The 17,284-nt window shown below is 37.4% G+C and overlaps 1 non-coding gene across 1 annotated transcript; it reads right to left on the reverse strand.

Annotated features, from left to right (window-relative positions):
• Window positions 1–89: 89 nt before the first annotated feature.
• Window positions 90–163, reverse strand: trnat-ugu (transfer RNA threonine (anticodon UGU)). Its single transcript has one exon. It is a non-coding gene; the product is annotated as a tRNA-Thr (tRNA).
• Window positions 164–17,284: the final 17,121 nt, after the last annotated feature.

Consider the following 17,284-nt stretch of genomic DNA (forward strand, 5'->3'; position numbering starts at 1 on the left):
CTTAAGCTGCTTGCTGCGGACGGCCATCTTGCAAAAATGTACTGAGCGTTTGGAAACTTCCTTTCCATTGCCTAGGCCAACATAAAACAAGGCACTGCTGGGCGTCGAACCCAGGGTTTCCTGTTTACAAGGCAGGCGCTCTGACCAACTAAGCCACGGTGCCAGGACTCTCCCATTCTCCAGTACCTACACCCAGGCGTAAGAAACAAAACAACTGCTTGAGGCAGACCCTCACCTGATCACCACATGTGGTTACACTTTAAGAAGGGGTGAGTTTAAGGTCATCGGTAACATCACAAAGGTTGGCAGCATTTTACATGAATATGTAAAGTAAAAAACACACACTACATGTAAATAAGCCATACTACTTGTTTAGTGTATGTAAGCTCGTTCTGTAATCATACATCATCCATACTAGTATTTAATAATTGAATTAACTATACACAACCTACTTGGTCAATTCACTCTTGTTACCGTGTAATTACAGTGCAAGTAAATTGTAATAATTGTAGCGTTGTATATTGGGCCATATTTTACATGTAACTATATATTTCATATTTGTCCAATTAATGTACATTTGTTTTTGTTTTTTTTAGCTGGTACCAAAACATTGGTCTCTGGAACTAAAAGGTCGGAAATTGGAAGAACTATTAATGACAAATGAATGACCGCTGATACAAGTAAATAGTGTTTCCTCAAATCTAAAGTGAGACCTTTTTGAATGAATCTGTAATACATGCCCTATACACTCACCTAAAGGATTATTAGGAACACCTGTTCAATTTCTCATTAATGCAATTATCTAACCAACCAATCACATGGCAGTTGCTTCAATGCATTTAGGGGTGTGGTCCTGGTCAAGACAATCTCCTGAACTCCAAACTGAATGTCTGAATGGGAAAGAAAGGTGATTTAAGCCATTTTGAGCGTGGCATGGTTGTTGGTGCCAGACGGGCCGGTCTGAGTATTTCACAATCTGCTCAGTTACTGGGATTTTCACGCACAACCATGTCTAGGGTTTACAAAGAATGGTGTGAAAAGGGAAAAACATCCAGTATGCGGCAGTCCTGTGGGCGACAATGCCTTGTTGATGCTAGAGGTCAGAGGAGAATGGGCCGACTGATTCAAGCTGATAGAAGAGCAACTTTGACTGAAATAACCACTCGTTACAACCGAGGTATGCAGCAAAGCATTTGTGAAGCCACAACACGTACAACCTTGAGGCGGATGGGCTACAACAGCAGAAGACCCCACCGGGTACCACTCATCTCCACTACAAATAGGAAAAAGAGGCTACAATTTGCACAAGCCTGGTCTGATGAGTCTCGATTTCTGTTGAGACATTCAGATGGTAGAGTCAGAATTTGGCGTAAACAGAATGAGAACATGGATCCATCATGCCTTGTTACCACTGTGCAGGCTGGTGGTGGTGGTGTAATGGTGTGGGGGATGTTTTCTTGGCACACTTTATGCCCCTTAGTGCCAATTGGGCATCGTTTAAATGCCACGGCCTACCTGAGCATTGTTTCTGACCATGTCCATCCCTTTATGACCACCATGTACCCATCCTCTGATGGCTACTTCCAGCAGGATAATGCACCATGTCACAAAGGTCGAATCATTTCAAATTGGTTTCTTGAACATGACAATGAGTTCACTGTACTAAACTGGCCCCCACAGTTACCAGATCTCAGCCCAATAGAGCATCTTTGGGATGTGGTGGAACGGGAGCTTTGTGCCCTGGATGTGCATCCCACAAATCTCCATCAATTGCAAGATGCTATCCTATCAATATGGGCCAACATTTCTAAAGAATGCTTTCAGCACCTTGTTGAATCAATGCCACGTAGAATTAAGGCAGTTCTGAAGGCAAAAGGGGGTCAAACACCAAGTGAGTACCAAGTGAAATCTATTAAAGTATTGAAGTATCCCAATGTTATAAGTTACACTTCATGTATACATGTGTTTGGAAGTTTATCCAAATATATTCTACCAGTATATTTAGAATGCAACATTTTTGCAGTCTAATATATTCACAGTATACAATACATGCAATATGAGATTGTTGTGTATTTAGCAGTATACTAAAAGTATATTATAAGGGGACATATATGTATGCATTTTTATATATTTAGTATAAAATACATGTGTAGATGTTACAGTATATTTGCATATAATTATAGATATATTAAAAACAAGTTTACATATAATTCTGAATATACTTAAGTTATATTAAGCAATATTTGTATTGTATAATATAGTGTATTTGACCATATTTCTGTATCAAGTGACATACTAAAACTGCAATTGATATTTAAAAGTATATTTTCACCATATATTATAAAATGGTATGCACATTTATAAAACATATTAATACATTAAAATACATTTCATATTTCAGAATAATATATATTTTTAAATATTTTATTTTTGTAAGGGTATCTTCCATAAATGCAGTTTTACCAAACAAAGGAAAACCAGGAAAGGTTGGTGGAGGAGATTACGCAGTTTTGGCAGCCCATTCTGAAACCCACTGCAGAATATATTCTGGCAGGAGGTCTGATTAAAATACTGGAAAATCTTCAATCAAAGTCAAGAAATGTGTCAAAAGGCTTCCAGTTTCCTTTCCTGCCATGAGAAGTATGCTGATTTCAGAACCTCTATGAAGTAGATTCCTTATTTTTCAAAAAATAAGTAATGGTTATTTTTTTCACTGTTTCCTCAATATATTAATAATAAACTGTTTTATTTTTTTCTGCAAAATAAGTAAAGTTTACTTATTTATTTCTGGAGAAATAAGTAATAGTTACTCGTTCCTTATTTCTGTTTCCCTGTTTTTTCACAAAATAAGTAATGGTTATTTCAAAAATCCCTGTTTACAAATCTAAGGACTTATAGGACAACAGCATTACATACAGATAGATAACATACATTAGTTATTATGCTAACAAGTGTCCATTATAAACAATCTATTAACAAATTATTGATTATGTTATTGTTATATGATTATTACAAATTATACATATATTAGACATTTTTATTTAAACATTTTTGCTATACTATGTAGTTTGCATGTTCTCCCCGTGTCCACGTGGGTTTCCTCCCACCGTCCAAAGACATGTGGGTTAGGTTAATTGGCTTCTCTAAATTGCCCTGTATGTGGGTGTGTCTGCGTGTGTGTGTGTGTGTGTGTGTGTGTTGCCCAGCGATGGACTGGGGTCCCGTCCTGGGTGTATTCCTGCCTTGTGCCCTTTGCCTGCCGGGATCAGTGCTCGGCGACCTTCGCCAGGATAACTGGTTTCAAAAATGGATGGATAATAGCAGCAATTAACTGGCATGGCAGTTAATGATAATAGATTGATATCGGTGTGCAAATGTCATGTTATTATACCCTTTATTGAATATGTTATTAAATACCTTAAAACATATTATAGCAAAAAAGTTTAAAAATGTCTAATATATTTATAATTTGTAAAATTAATCATATAATAATAACATAACATGTTAATAGATTGTTTATAATGGACACTTAAAATAAAGCATTACCATTATTCTTAATACATGGATACAAGATAATCAACAACATGGGAGGGCTTGAGAATCTGCTATGGCTTTGTGCAAGGAAATTTGGCACTGAATAAATGTTGGCTACGGCAAACATGCGCTGCTGTACAGGCTGACAGAGACACTGTGATGCATTTCTTCAATGAGTGATGCTTACTTAATCTTTATTTCCATTTCCCAGTTTAAGGACACTTATCTCTACAGCATTACTTCAGTAGTTCACGCAGCCCCCTATAGAAGTCAGCGGAAGATGTAGTGATTGAAGTAATGGAGGTATCTTGGCCTGTACACACTTGGCAGAGGGAACGACAGCCTGGCCATGGAACACCTACCCCCAGCTCCATCTTGAGATTAGCGATTGTTCTCTTGATTGTTGACATTGACACAGATACGCCTACCTCCTGGAGGGTATTCTTGATCTGGCCAACTGTTGTGAAGGGGTTTTCCTCACCAGGGAAAAAATTCTGTCATCCACCACAGTTGTTTTCCGTGGTGTTCCTGGCCTTTTGGTGTTCCTGCGCTCACCAGTACGTTCTTATTAGTGGATTTGGCCCCACCTAATGTTTTTGCTCTCTGATTGGTTTGTTTTGATATCTAAGGCAAAACACCCCAAGAACAAGCAGGATCTAAAGACAGCTGTAGTGCAGGCCTGGCATAGCATCACCAGGGAAGAAACCCAGCATCTGGTGATGTCTATGGGTTCCAGACTTCAGGCAGTCATTGACTGCAAAGGATTTGCAACTGATAGGGAGAAATTTTACTCCCTCAATAAACAGGCGGACAAGGAATACTCAGGACCCGATTTAACTGAAATAATACCAAAATAGTTTATTCAGCTACAACTAAGTGCTCTGGAGATGGTCAGTCAGCAAGACACATCTAAGGTTTTTCTAAAGAACATGCTATCATATACAAGATGACTCCCTTTGGTTGCTGGGCAACTGGATGACGTCAATGATGTACCCCAAACTTGATCACAGACTTCTCCTTTGTCTTCTGTTTTCTCTATAGCCTTGGATGAAAATGTTTTTCTAAAAATCAGCTACACAGAACTACTGCACCTGTCCTCTGCGGAGCAATACACAAAGCTTAAATTCATACATGGGTTACACAATCTTACTGCAACAATGGTGCAAATATATTTGGCATTCGGACAGGCCACTGTCCCGCATCACAACCAAGTATTGAAACTCACAATTTAATTAATGATTATGTTAGTTTGTCCAAATACTTTTGAGCCCCTAAAATTGGGGGGACCACATAAAAATTGGTTTAATTCCTACACCATTCACCCGATTTGGATGTAACTACCCTCCAATTAAAGATGAAAGTCTACACTTAAAGCACATCTTGATTGTTTCCTTTCCAATCCATTGTGATGGTGTACAGAGCCAAATTGACAATTGGGTCTGTCCAAATATTTATGGACCGGACTGTATACCTGTAAAGAAGGACTGCCATGGCGGGGAACCCAGGTGCGGAGTGAGAGGTGGTCAGAAACAGGCTGTGGTCAATGCCGGCAAACCGTAATGTCCAGGGAAATCCACAAGTCCTGGTCGATAAGACAAGCAGGGGGTCAATGATCAGGCAAACAGGCTGGTAGGGAGAATACGGGAATTGGTGGAGGAACACGTGGAGGTTGTAAACAATCAATAACAAAAGGATACAAGACTTAGCAGTGTATTAAAGTCACAGAGGGGTTTATATGTGTAGCAGAGAGGAGCAGAGGACGGTGAAGGAGAGTGCTGGTACAATGGGAGTTCGAGGATGATAGAACAAGTGCACATGGTGCCGAGGAATGTTAAGTGGCTGATTGCTGGGGAATGTGAGGGTTTAGAATTCCGGTGATGCTGACCTCTGCAGGGGAGCTTGTGAATTGCGGGATGTGTGGGATACAACAGTGACAATACCACTTGTTATTGTGTGTTTGAGTTTACTTGCATGGATTGTCTATTCATGTCAATATTAAAATTCCAAAGCATAACATTTATTCACAACATGCTTTAGTGTTAAATGTTTGATATGGCAGCGCATATAAAGGTGTATACAGCTCTGGAAAAAATTAAGAGACCAGTGCACAATTATCAGTTTCTCTGGTTTTACTATTTATAGGTATATGTTTTGGTAAAATGAACATTTTTGTTTTATTCTATAAACTGCTGAAAACATTTTTCCCAAATTCCAAATAAAAATATTGTCATTTAGAGCATTTATTTGCAGAAATTTACAACTGGACAAAATTACAAAAAAGATGCAGTGTTGTCAGACCTCAAATAATGCAAAGAAAATAAGTTCATATTAATTTTTAAACAACATAATACTAATGTTTTAACTTACAAAGAGTTCAGAAATTAATATTTGGTGATTTTCAATCACAGCATTCATGCGTCTTGGCATGCTCTCCACCAGTCTTTCACATCGCTGTTGGGTGACTTTATGCCACTCCTGGCGCACAAATTCAAGCAACTCGGCTTTGATTGATGCGTCCTTCACAAAGACAAATCTGCCCGATTCCAGCCTTGCTGAAGCACCCCCAGATTATCACTGATCCTTCACCAAATTCCACAGTGGGTGCGAGACACTGTGGCTTGTAGGCCTCTCCAGGTCTCCGTCTAACCATTAGATGACCAGGTGTTGGGCAAAGATGAAAATTTGACTCATCAGAGAAGATGACCTTACTCCAGTCCTCTACGGTCCAAACCTTATGGTCTTTTGCAAACCTCAGCCTGGCTCTTCTTTGCTTCTCGCTTTTTTCTAGCTTTGCAAGACTTCAGCCCTGCCCCTAGGAGCCTGTTTCGAACCATCCTCGCAGTGCACTTCACCCCAGCTGTCGTTTGCCATTCTTTTTGTAGGTCACTTGATGTCATCCTACGGTTGTTGAGTGACATTCCAATGAGTTGGCGGTCATCCCGGTCAGTGGAGAGTCGTTTTTGTCTTCTGCTGGTAGCTTTGTAGCTTTGTTGTCCCCAATGTCTGCTGCTTGACCTTGTTCTTATGAACCGCCATCTTTGACATTTTAAGAATGGAAGCAATGCTCACTGTATCCCTCTGCCAGTAAAGCCAGAATTGAAACCTAATTTTCTCAAAACTTTCCTTTTCAACTCTTTTGGCATGGTCAATAGTTATTTTCTGATTCCAATTATTTTTGAGGTTCTACTAGCACTGTTTTTGCCATCCAGCTGGTCCTAATGCAAGAGGATAGTGATATACTTTTCTTCCTTAAATATGATTTGGTTCAGGTTATCACCTAATTAGTACCTCATTGAGTAGAATGAGGTGTGTCTGTGTTGGAATTCAACAGACACTGGCATGGAATGACTGCCATACATGTCGAGATGCTGATTTAAGAAAAATGTGCAGTGGTCTCTTAATTCTTTCCAGAGCTGTATAAAATAATGTGGACCTAGTAGGGCAGCATGGTGGCATGGTGGTTAGCACTGCTGCCTCACCGGTACAGGGGTCTGGGGTTTGAGTCCTGGCTTGGGGGCTTGTCTGTGTGGAGTTCACATGATCTACCTCTGTCTGTGTGGGTTTCCTATGGGCACTTCAGTTACCAGTTCTGTGAGAAGAGTGCAAATCTAAACAAACAAGAAGGTTCTTGAGTTTCAACTTCACTGCTGCAACTGGTCTGTAATTCTGTGAGGCAAGAATGATAAAAAAAAATCTGTAACCTTTGTAAGGTATGCATATTCCATGTTTTTACTGGTAATGGATTTTATGTAATTACAGTCACTGACTCCCTCAGCTGTGCTTGGGTGGCCTTCTTCTCCTCAGTCCTCATCCTCCTCAATCTCTCTGCAGAATTTGACACTGTCGATCACTCCATCCTCCTCTCCTGCCTCGCTGACCTTGGAATCTCTGAACTGCTCTCACCTGGTTCTACTCCTACCTCAGCGACAGGACCTACCAAGTGACATGGCGAGGTTCCTCATCCACGCCCCAACCTCTCCTCACAGGTGTAACCCAAGGCTCCATTCTGGGTCCCCTCTTGTCCTCTCTCTACACTCACTCCCTGGGCCCCCTCATTGCATCCCATGGTTTCTCTTACCATTTTTACACAGATGATGCCCAGATCTTCCTGTCTTTTCCCTCCTCCGACATTCTCATCCCCTCTTGCATCTCTTCCTGCTTGTCTGCTATCTCTGCCTGGATGCACTCACACCACCTCAAGCTCAACCTCTCCAAATCTTTTTTACATTCCGTTAATTCCTTTAGAAATCAGGATAAATTGGATAAAACCAGAAAAGCATCTAATTAATTCTCATTCAGGAGTCAACATAAAAAACAGAAAAGAAACAGAAAACCATCCTGAGGTTCTGTGACACCGAAGAAGGTTTCCTACTGTTCACAGAGAAAGGGGAGCAATTGCTTGCCCCAGTGGAGGACCTTCTACGGCAGATGGGATTGAAGAATGTGGAGGAGATCGAACAGCTTCTCCCTGTAGTAGCAGACATAACTATCCAAAGTAAAAAAAAAATGCAATCAATCTATTGCAATTAGCAATGAGGAGTAGCATTTAGTGCTATTGTTTGGCTCCAAACCAGAAGCCTATTGGATGATGTGTTATTTTAAATAAGTATGTATAATATAAAAATAGTAACAGACTGATTTGTTTTTTTGTATACACATATTTTACTGTTTTAGTTTTTAATTTACTTTTTTTTAATTAAGTTAATTACATGCAATTAAATGTGTGTGTATATATATGTTTCCAATTTTGTTTACTTTTTAACAAAATTAAAGTGTTCCGAAGCCCAACCCTGCAGCAACACCAGTCTATCACAAGGCAACTCTAATTATCTCTAATTAAGGACACAAGTCTAACACAGGGTAACTCTAATTCTAATGTTTGTTATATTTCTTTTTGATAATTTTCAAGATAAGAAAATGTACAAACAAATGATATATGCCAATATTCAGTAAATAATTATCCATTAAGTTTAATCTGAGGATTTTTACAGCTTTTCTTCTACCCCCAAAATTCCAACTCCTGTTACAACTTTGGTAGAAACATAGTATACATACCAGCCAATTAATTCCCTATATTATCCTTATCTAATAGCCTTAGCTTATTTTCCTTAAACACCTTTTTCAAATCGTTTAACGTTTCGATTATTTTCAAAAACTACTACTAGTAGCTTACTACTGTTAACAATAACTTACATGTACTTATAGTAACTTACATACTGTAGCATTGGGGGGGCATTTTATTGGTTATTATGAATTATTATTTATTATTTTGTTTTGTAAGGATAAGGGTGTCTGCCAAGAGATAAATAATAATAATAATTTAATTATTGAAACAGCGATACACAGCAGACCGACACTGTACACACTGCCGGTTTATCTGCCGCTCACGCTTGGCTGCGAGGCACTGCCTGAAGAGCTGGAGTCTCTGGCCTGCGCCCCCTCCTCCCCTGTCTGCTGGCCAGGAGCCGTAAGTGTCCATCCTCATTTCTGATGCCAATGTAGTATTTTCAGCGGGGGAAAACAAATAGCCCACAAATCGCTTTCTTACTTGCTGCTAGATTTATTGAAGAAAAAAACTACGCGCCTCTTGCCCAGAAGAAGTTCACACAGTTCCAGGTGTTGCTCCGCACACGTGGTCACCAACTCTAAAACCCCTGCACACACCCTAATAAACCCCAGCTACCTTACCTAAATTAGCATAACACATTTTTAAATAAATTAAACTGAGCACTTTATCTCCGTTGTTACACATACATAGTATTAATAATTATACTGTTCTTACCATATGTAAATCCTGCAATAAATCATTCCCCAGCGTGAAGTAATTTTCACAAAACGAAATCCAAATATAAATTTTTGCTAGTCTTTAGATGTGCCCAGCAAATGTAGTCTGTAACTCTAAGTTAAAACTTTAATAACAGTCATGTATTACAATCAAACTTGAAAAATAGGGCATCCAAAACAGGAATGTCACAAAATGTTGTATCACTATATTAAAATAATATCATATGAAAGCTGTTGGGACTGAGGGACGGAAGCTCAGTTCGTTAGCTTTGCCCCTCATATTAGGAATTGGGGGTGCACAAAATGTACTAATTTATGTTTAATCTTAATTGTAAACTACTGTAAATAAATGAATAAACATATCAAGATGGCTTCCTTTGATCTACTGGCAGAGGTCTGGTCTCATAGTTCTCAAAGCAACTGTTGATCAATAATGATGAGGTGACCTCTCCAGCCACAGATTAGCCACAGAAATCTTGAAGGAGATGCTGGGAGTGTCAGAACAGCCTTGCTAAAATTTGCTTGCTTGACAATTAATACAATTGGCTCTGTTGACATGTTTTTCAATCATTAATATAAAACATTATACAGTTTATACAAAACATTAATACCGGCTCTTCAAAAAGTTTTACATTTATATTTATAAATGTTATTTTGTATACTGGTAAGTTAGCCTTGATTGGTCTTTGTTCACATATTTTTCTTTTTAAGCTGTTTAAAGCAAAATATTCCATACCTCTGTTTTGGATAGCGTACAGTTGCTAATAATAATACAAACCATACATTTCATTACAATAACACACACACATATATATTAAGGCTGTCAGTCCATTCAAATATTTGATCGGTTAATCAATGGGCAATTGCTGATTAATCGGGCACTTATTAAAATAAAAACAACGCTGTAACATGAATGGTAAAATATATATATATATATATATAGGAATATATATTTAAAAAACACCAAATCATTATAATAAGCAAACTAAATTATAATTGCTACAGCAAATGGGTGCTCACAAATTATACTGTAAACTACACTGCTCTTGTAAGAAAAGCATTGCATGCAAATGAAACAGAAAACCTTTCCTTGTCTTCAATATTTCCTTACAAATCGAGTTTGAATCCAAAGTTTAGTTTCCCATTAGCGGCTTGTGACCCTGTAGTTTGTGTGCTGATACTGTACACGTGATGTGATCTTTTGCATGATTTGCCTTTATAATTTAACTCTAGAAGTGCACGGCTGGTCAGTTTGACTGATTTAATTTGAATTACTATGTGTTCCTGAATACACTATGGATACCAATTCCTGACTTTTCCTAAATATATGTATTAAATATGCCTACAGCATTTTAGCTGCATAAACGCAAATAAAGTTTTTTATTTGATCATTATTATACTATAGTTTTGGCTCTTGTAGGTAGTTTGAAATGTCGATGCTTCTAGTGCGTACTGTATACTAGCCAGTCATTATAATAGACATTTTTAATTTGTTTAAATCTGCTTGATAAATGATCTTTTAAGAACTATACTGTGATGATTATATATATATATATATATATATATATATATATATATATATATATATATACTGTGTCATTTATGTTGTTGTAACTTACCATTACATATAGTGTGCCTTCCAGATGTATGCATACCCCTGATTCAATGTAACAAAAATAGTTTTAGCAAAGAAAAGAGAACAATGTTGTTTTTTGTTTGTTTTTGTTTTGTTTAAATACATGCACACATGAAACAATGTAGGACTATCAGTGTTAGATATCGCAAAAATATTAAAGTACAAGTTTTGAACAAATATGCAAATATGTTTTTGCGAAGTACAGTACTGAAACTAGTATTGCTTTCATTAATTTCTGCAACAAATACTGAGTGTACACTTGCATAGATGTGAGTGAAGCCATCTTCTTTTTGCCAATGTACAGCATGGCAGAAGCTGCCATAACTAAATATTCCTATACATATTTACACTCTTGATCTTGCTTTTCTCTTTCAAAACTCAAAACATCACCATGTAGTCTCGCTCCCAAACACCCTTTATATAGCATGCAATTGCATCACGATTTAATCTGTATTCACCTAATTAAATCATGCAATTTCATGCATTCGGATTTCATGAAATCCAACGAAATTGAACACATTCGGATTCCATGGAAATTTCATAGTGTATCGCAAAGCTCTTTACAAGAAAATATAGTTAATTAAATATTAAAACTACAATTAAGATAGACAATAAAACAATACAATTATACTATAGTACTTACTACAGTAGTACAACAAATACTGTAGGACACTGTTGTATACCACACTAAACTTTTATACTATGGTATACTGAATAATGTGTGACATACGATAGTACACTGTTATACTATAGTATACTCTTGTTACGTGATATACTATAGTATCTTGTAATGTACTATAGTGCCTCCTACGGTACTTAGACAAATATTGAACTACCCTGTTGTATACTATAGTTTACTGTAGTACCTTGTGATGTACTATAGTACTTAATATATTACATGTACACTGAAACATACTGCTTACTGTACTTCCACAATGTTTCTCATGGAACTTTAGCATTCTAGTTATAAATAATATCATCATTATTATTATGCTTTTACTTTGTATTGCCTACAGGTCTTGCACATACTAGTACAGACTGTTACCGAGGGTCTGGTGGAGAGAAAATGGCCACCTATTCCTTAAGAAAATCATATTAATAAATATATCTTCACTTCAGACATTTGTGACATTGCTATATTTAAAACAATTTATACAAATAACAGAATTAAGATAAAATTGTGGTGCAGTTCCCCTTAAAGTTTAAGCAAAACTTATTTTAGCAAATACATTGTTTATTCATTACTTGAATTGCTTCACATTACATAAATAAATGAATAAATGTAGTAGTGTTGACATAAATAAATGTCCATTTGAACATGTATTTATGTATTAATGTATTGATTATTTTCACTGTAATTAAAATTTAAAAGAAATTCACAGTGAAAATAATAAATAAATGTTGAAATAAATAAATACATGTTCTAATAAATACATGGAGATTTATTTATTATTGTATTTAATTCAAAATCTGTTTATTTATCCATCTATTTATTTCCACATTAATTCATGTATTTATTACTTTCTCCATGTATTTATGTTTAATTTTGTCATGGATAGTATGGAGGATAATTTGTGCCAAAATGTAAAAAAAAAAAAAAAAAAAAAAACAATGTATAAATAAATAAATAAATATGTAGATAGTAAAGACGTTAATTCCGTTCGGAACTTAAAATGGTGTCCAGACTGTTCCTATTGCACAGACCTCCTGATGTGCCTTGTCCTAATGGATAATTTCTGTAATGGATAATTTAATCGCTGGATCTATAGAGTTGAACATAAGACAACATACGGACATACGGACATACTCGGTCAGGCGCAATAGTAAAAACTAATTGGAGCTATTTGCTCCTTAGTGATATACTTTGCTTTTCCAGCTGTAAATATATATAACGCATACATCAGAAATCAACGTGATAACTATATGAAACACCAGGTATGCAACTAAATAAGCTTGAGAAGGTAAATGGAAAAATGGAGAGCAGCAGCAATCTAAAGCTACTTAAATGGTTAGATTGTGTTTTAAAGTACACAAAATGAAACTTAGAGAATAAAGTGTTTACTACTATATTATGATATTAGAAGTATTGATGGTACTACTAATGTAATTAAATTGATACATTTCAATCAAATAAGTGTAGATGGTTTATTGAGATTGAAATGGCTTGTTCCTTAAAATATTAGACCACAAGAGGGGGAACTTGACCTTGAATACTCTACTTACCAAAACCTTTAAGCAACAATTGTTGTCAACATGTGTCTTCATCTGATTCATATTTTTATGAGTCTGAAGCCATACATTTCTCGACTCCAAGCACCTGGAAGCCTCAAAAGTTGGGGGCCAAGCAACGAAGTTGCTGGAACCCTATTGTTATTGTTAGGATTATTATTTTTCAGCAGTATCTTTTCAAAAGCCTATAAAAACCAATGCTTGATGAAAACTCATGAAACTTCATACAGTGATAGATGGCTATGTAGTACTATGCCATATTCAATATGGAGGCCATATGTCACATGGTCTGGTGGCCATAGTGGCTTAAGTGACACATTTTGGAAAATATACAAAAATCTTCTTCTCCGAAACCGCAGACGGGACAGATGTGAAACTTGGTGTGTGATGTTATGTTATGGCCTAAATTCAGATTTGTTCAAAACAAGTCAATAAGTCATATGGTTTGGCAGCCATATTGGATTGGCCAAGAATCTTCAAAGATCTTCATCTCCGAAATGGTTGGTCTGATTGATATGAAATTTTGTACACATGACCTTGGCTAGCTCCTCTATCAGATTTGTTCAAGGCAAGTTGATTGAGAAAACAAAATGGCCGCCATGAGCCAATCAAATTTCAGAGATGGTCAAGTTGCAAATAAATGCATATGGTGCAGTATGGAACTATGTTAGAATGTATTGGACTGATTGTTACTTGACAGAATTGATCCCATAAGCAATGTGGTGGTCACTGGTCATTATTATTATTATTATACTTATTTTTTCTTCTCTTCCACCAGAATATGTTCAAATGCCTATAACTTTTGAACCGCAGTCTAAAAAGTCACCAGACTTTGAATGGATGTAGGGGTCTATGGCATGGTCACTAGATTGCAAAATGGCGGCATAATGTCACATGGTTTGGTAGCCATCTTGATTGTAGTCCAGGCAAAAAATTACAGTTTTCAAACATAGTTTTCTCAGGAACGGGAAAGATATTGTACATATTGCGCTTATGAGTAGTAATGATGGCACTTTATGTCAAAGTGTCAGGTGGCCCCACCCCTACCCAGAAGCCCCATGGGCTGGGAAGCCCCGCCTTACCCAGAAGCCCCACGGGCCAGGAAGCCCCTCCTTACCCAAAAGCCCCACGGGCCAGGAAGCCCCTCCTTACCCTGTACCCTTTGATCCTCTCCAGTCAGCCAACTTGTTAGGATACAGGTTTTACCCTTTGACCCTCTCCTGTCAGCCATCTTGTTTGGATGACCTCCATCTTGTTAGTATGACAGCCATCTTGTTTGGATGACCTCCATCTTGTTAGGATGACAGGCATTTTGGAAAGGGCACAGGTCATCTTGACAAGTGTTTACTGCCATCTCACCCTGATGGTGTATGTGTGTGTGTGTGTAATGTTTAAGAGTTTAAACTTATTATTATTTGTGTTAGGTTATGTTTTATGATTAGGTTTGTTATGATAAGTTGTTAGCAAAATAAAATACATTAAAATAAAAAGAGAACAACAACATAAAGTTTTAATAAAAAAGTATTTTAAACTGTGTTTAGTGATGTGCGTGTGATGATTTTAGGTTATATGTTTTATGATTATTTTTGGGGTGGTACAGTGTTGGAAAAATAAAAGAGAAAGAAAAGGTATAGACATTCAAAATATGAGACTCAGTAAAATATATTTCAATGTCAATATTTTATTGTGACAGCTCTAAAAATGACAACAAGGCATCAAGTCAGATGTAGACAGTGAGATTAGATACTGACTCGGGTGACCAATGATCCCGCTTCCCCAACACCTACAGCAGCCAGGAAGAAACAACTGAACTGTACTGCACTAGCTACTCCCTCTACTTGTTTATTGGCCAGGGCAGTGACACTATTCTGTCTAGCACAGTGTAGAAATTGGGTTTGGTCATGATAGGGATAGTATTTCCAAAAGAACTCTGCAGAACTTTTTGGACAGATGTAAAAGCAGATTCACCAGGATGTGTCTCTTTATACAGCATTCTCTTGAGCACATTGGGGAGGGACGCCACTGTTTTTTCAACATCAGCAACTAGCGATTTCACATCAGAATTACCAGTATCATACAAATCACCAAACTTGTGAGCTATTAGAGTGAGGATGACATCTTCAAACATAGATTCCTCAAACATACGTAAACGTAATTCCAGGGGCCCCGGGGGTTTCTTTCTCTGAAAAAATATATGAATTAATATAATGTCTTATTGCACAGAAAAGCAGAGCAGGCACAAACAGTATTTTATTTATGTTTGTAAAACACTTGATAAGCCTTGTTTTTTATAACCTTCTCAACTATTTGCATTACTTTCTCATCCACACTTTCTAACAAGTCACTAAACCATCTTGAAGGTAGAGTGCATGTTTCAGAGAAAAGCACGCAGTAAGACAGCCCGCTACTGTAAAAAGAGGTAAGCAGACAAATAGCACAGTTAACCCCACTCCGAGTGTGCATAAAGAGATAGACAGGTCAGGTGAACAAATACCCTGTACAGGCATTCAGACCTCTGATGATTCTAGGGCCCTGTTGTTTAGTAAAATATGTCACATTTGTTGGCAACTGGTAGAAGATTTACACACAGCTCATAGAAAAATACATGTTTTGACAAATGTGGTAAAACAAAAAGGGTATAACATCGAGTTTGCTGAATCGTCACACTGTGAGTGAAAACCGCAATTAACAAATAATGAAACAAGTAAGACACAAAGACACTCGGTCTGCACGTATCACGGCAGTACTGATAAAGAATATTAATGTAGCCAAAAGAATGCTGCGTAGGCTTAAATCTAGAATGGATGTGTCACAATTAGCAGGATCACAGACACCATTACAGCACAGTGGCGGTTGATGACCACCCAGCAAACTTGGAAATTCAGGAATATATTGATTTGATTGTGTCTGATGAATTAGCATTAGAAGCTGATAATAATAACCAACCAGACTTGGAAATTCAGGAATATATAGATTTGCACGTGTCTGATGGGTAAGCATTAGAAGCGAATAATAATGATAATCAGATTGGGGGTGGTGATGTAGCAATGTTAGAGGTGAATAATGAAAATGCTGAACAAATGGTTGAGTGTGGTGATGGCGGGGTCCCGCCTCGGGTGTTTTTGGAGCGTATTCGTCACTATGACCGGGAACTTAACAGGTTCCGGGGAATGGAGTTTTATGAAGAATTCAGGTTTGTGAATCTGGATCTGGTAGAATCGTACTGGTGCTGTGCAAGGGCTGTTAAATGAAATATCACACAATGTGGGTCCTAATGATTTTGTACAGCTTAGACTGAGCTCGGGGTAAATAATGCTTTCTGTTAGAGGAGGCAACATTTGGGGGAGCTGGATGAAACAGATTTCCTAGAGAGCATAGCTAATTTACTGCAAAGTCACACCGAAATCCTAATATGCAAGGTGGGGTACAGAGACGTATAAAAGGTATTTTGTTTTGCAAGATAATAGACAAGAAAAGGGCATGCCTCACTGATTTCAAACACCAAGGTAACAATTTATGTTTTGCCGCCAGTGTGTACCGCCTGTGGAAAGGGAAAGAATGCACAGATGTTTGTTTTACTTCACAAACAGCATTACTACGGGGTTTTAAACATCAGAACATTTATAGGTGTTAACTATTTCTGTGATTATTGCCACGCAGTATATGGGCATAAAAATAGTCACACGTGTCGGAATTTGTGCAGAGCGTGTTTAGACCCCCACTGTTTTGAGGTTAAAGAGACCATCACCAGATGCGATGTATGTAAAATATTCTGTAGAGGTGGTTTCTGTCTCAGGAGACACAAGGCTAAAGCTGCCACCAAAGAGATTCAGTGTGTTCAACACTTTTACTGTACAGAGTGCCGGACTTTTCTCCCAATAATGCACACTTGCGAAGAAAAGCTCTTTCCGTGCTGTAAAAGTGTTATCCAGACACCTGACAATCATGTATGCTACATGAGCGTAATAAACATCCCCAAACAATCGGAAAAATACATTTTCTTTGATTTTGAATGCATGCAAGAAACAGGACACACATCCCAAATTATGTTTATGCCTCACACATAAACAACAAACGCACATGGGAGTTTTATGGGGATTC

Source organism: Amia ocellicauda, chromosome 2 (genome assembly GCF_036373705.1).
Source record: "Amia ocellicauda isolate fAmiCal2 chromosome 2, fAmiCal2.hap1, whole genome shotgun sequence".
NCBI lineage: Eukaryota > Metazoa > Chordata > Actinopteri > Amiiformes > Amiidae > Amia > Amia ocellicauda.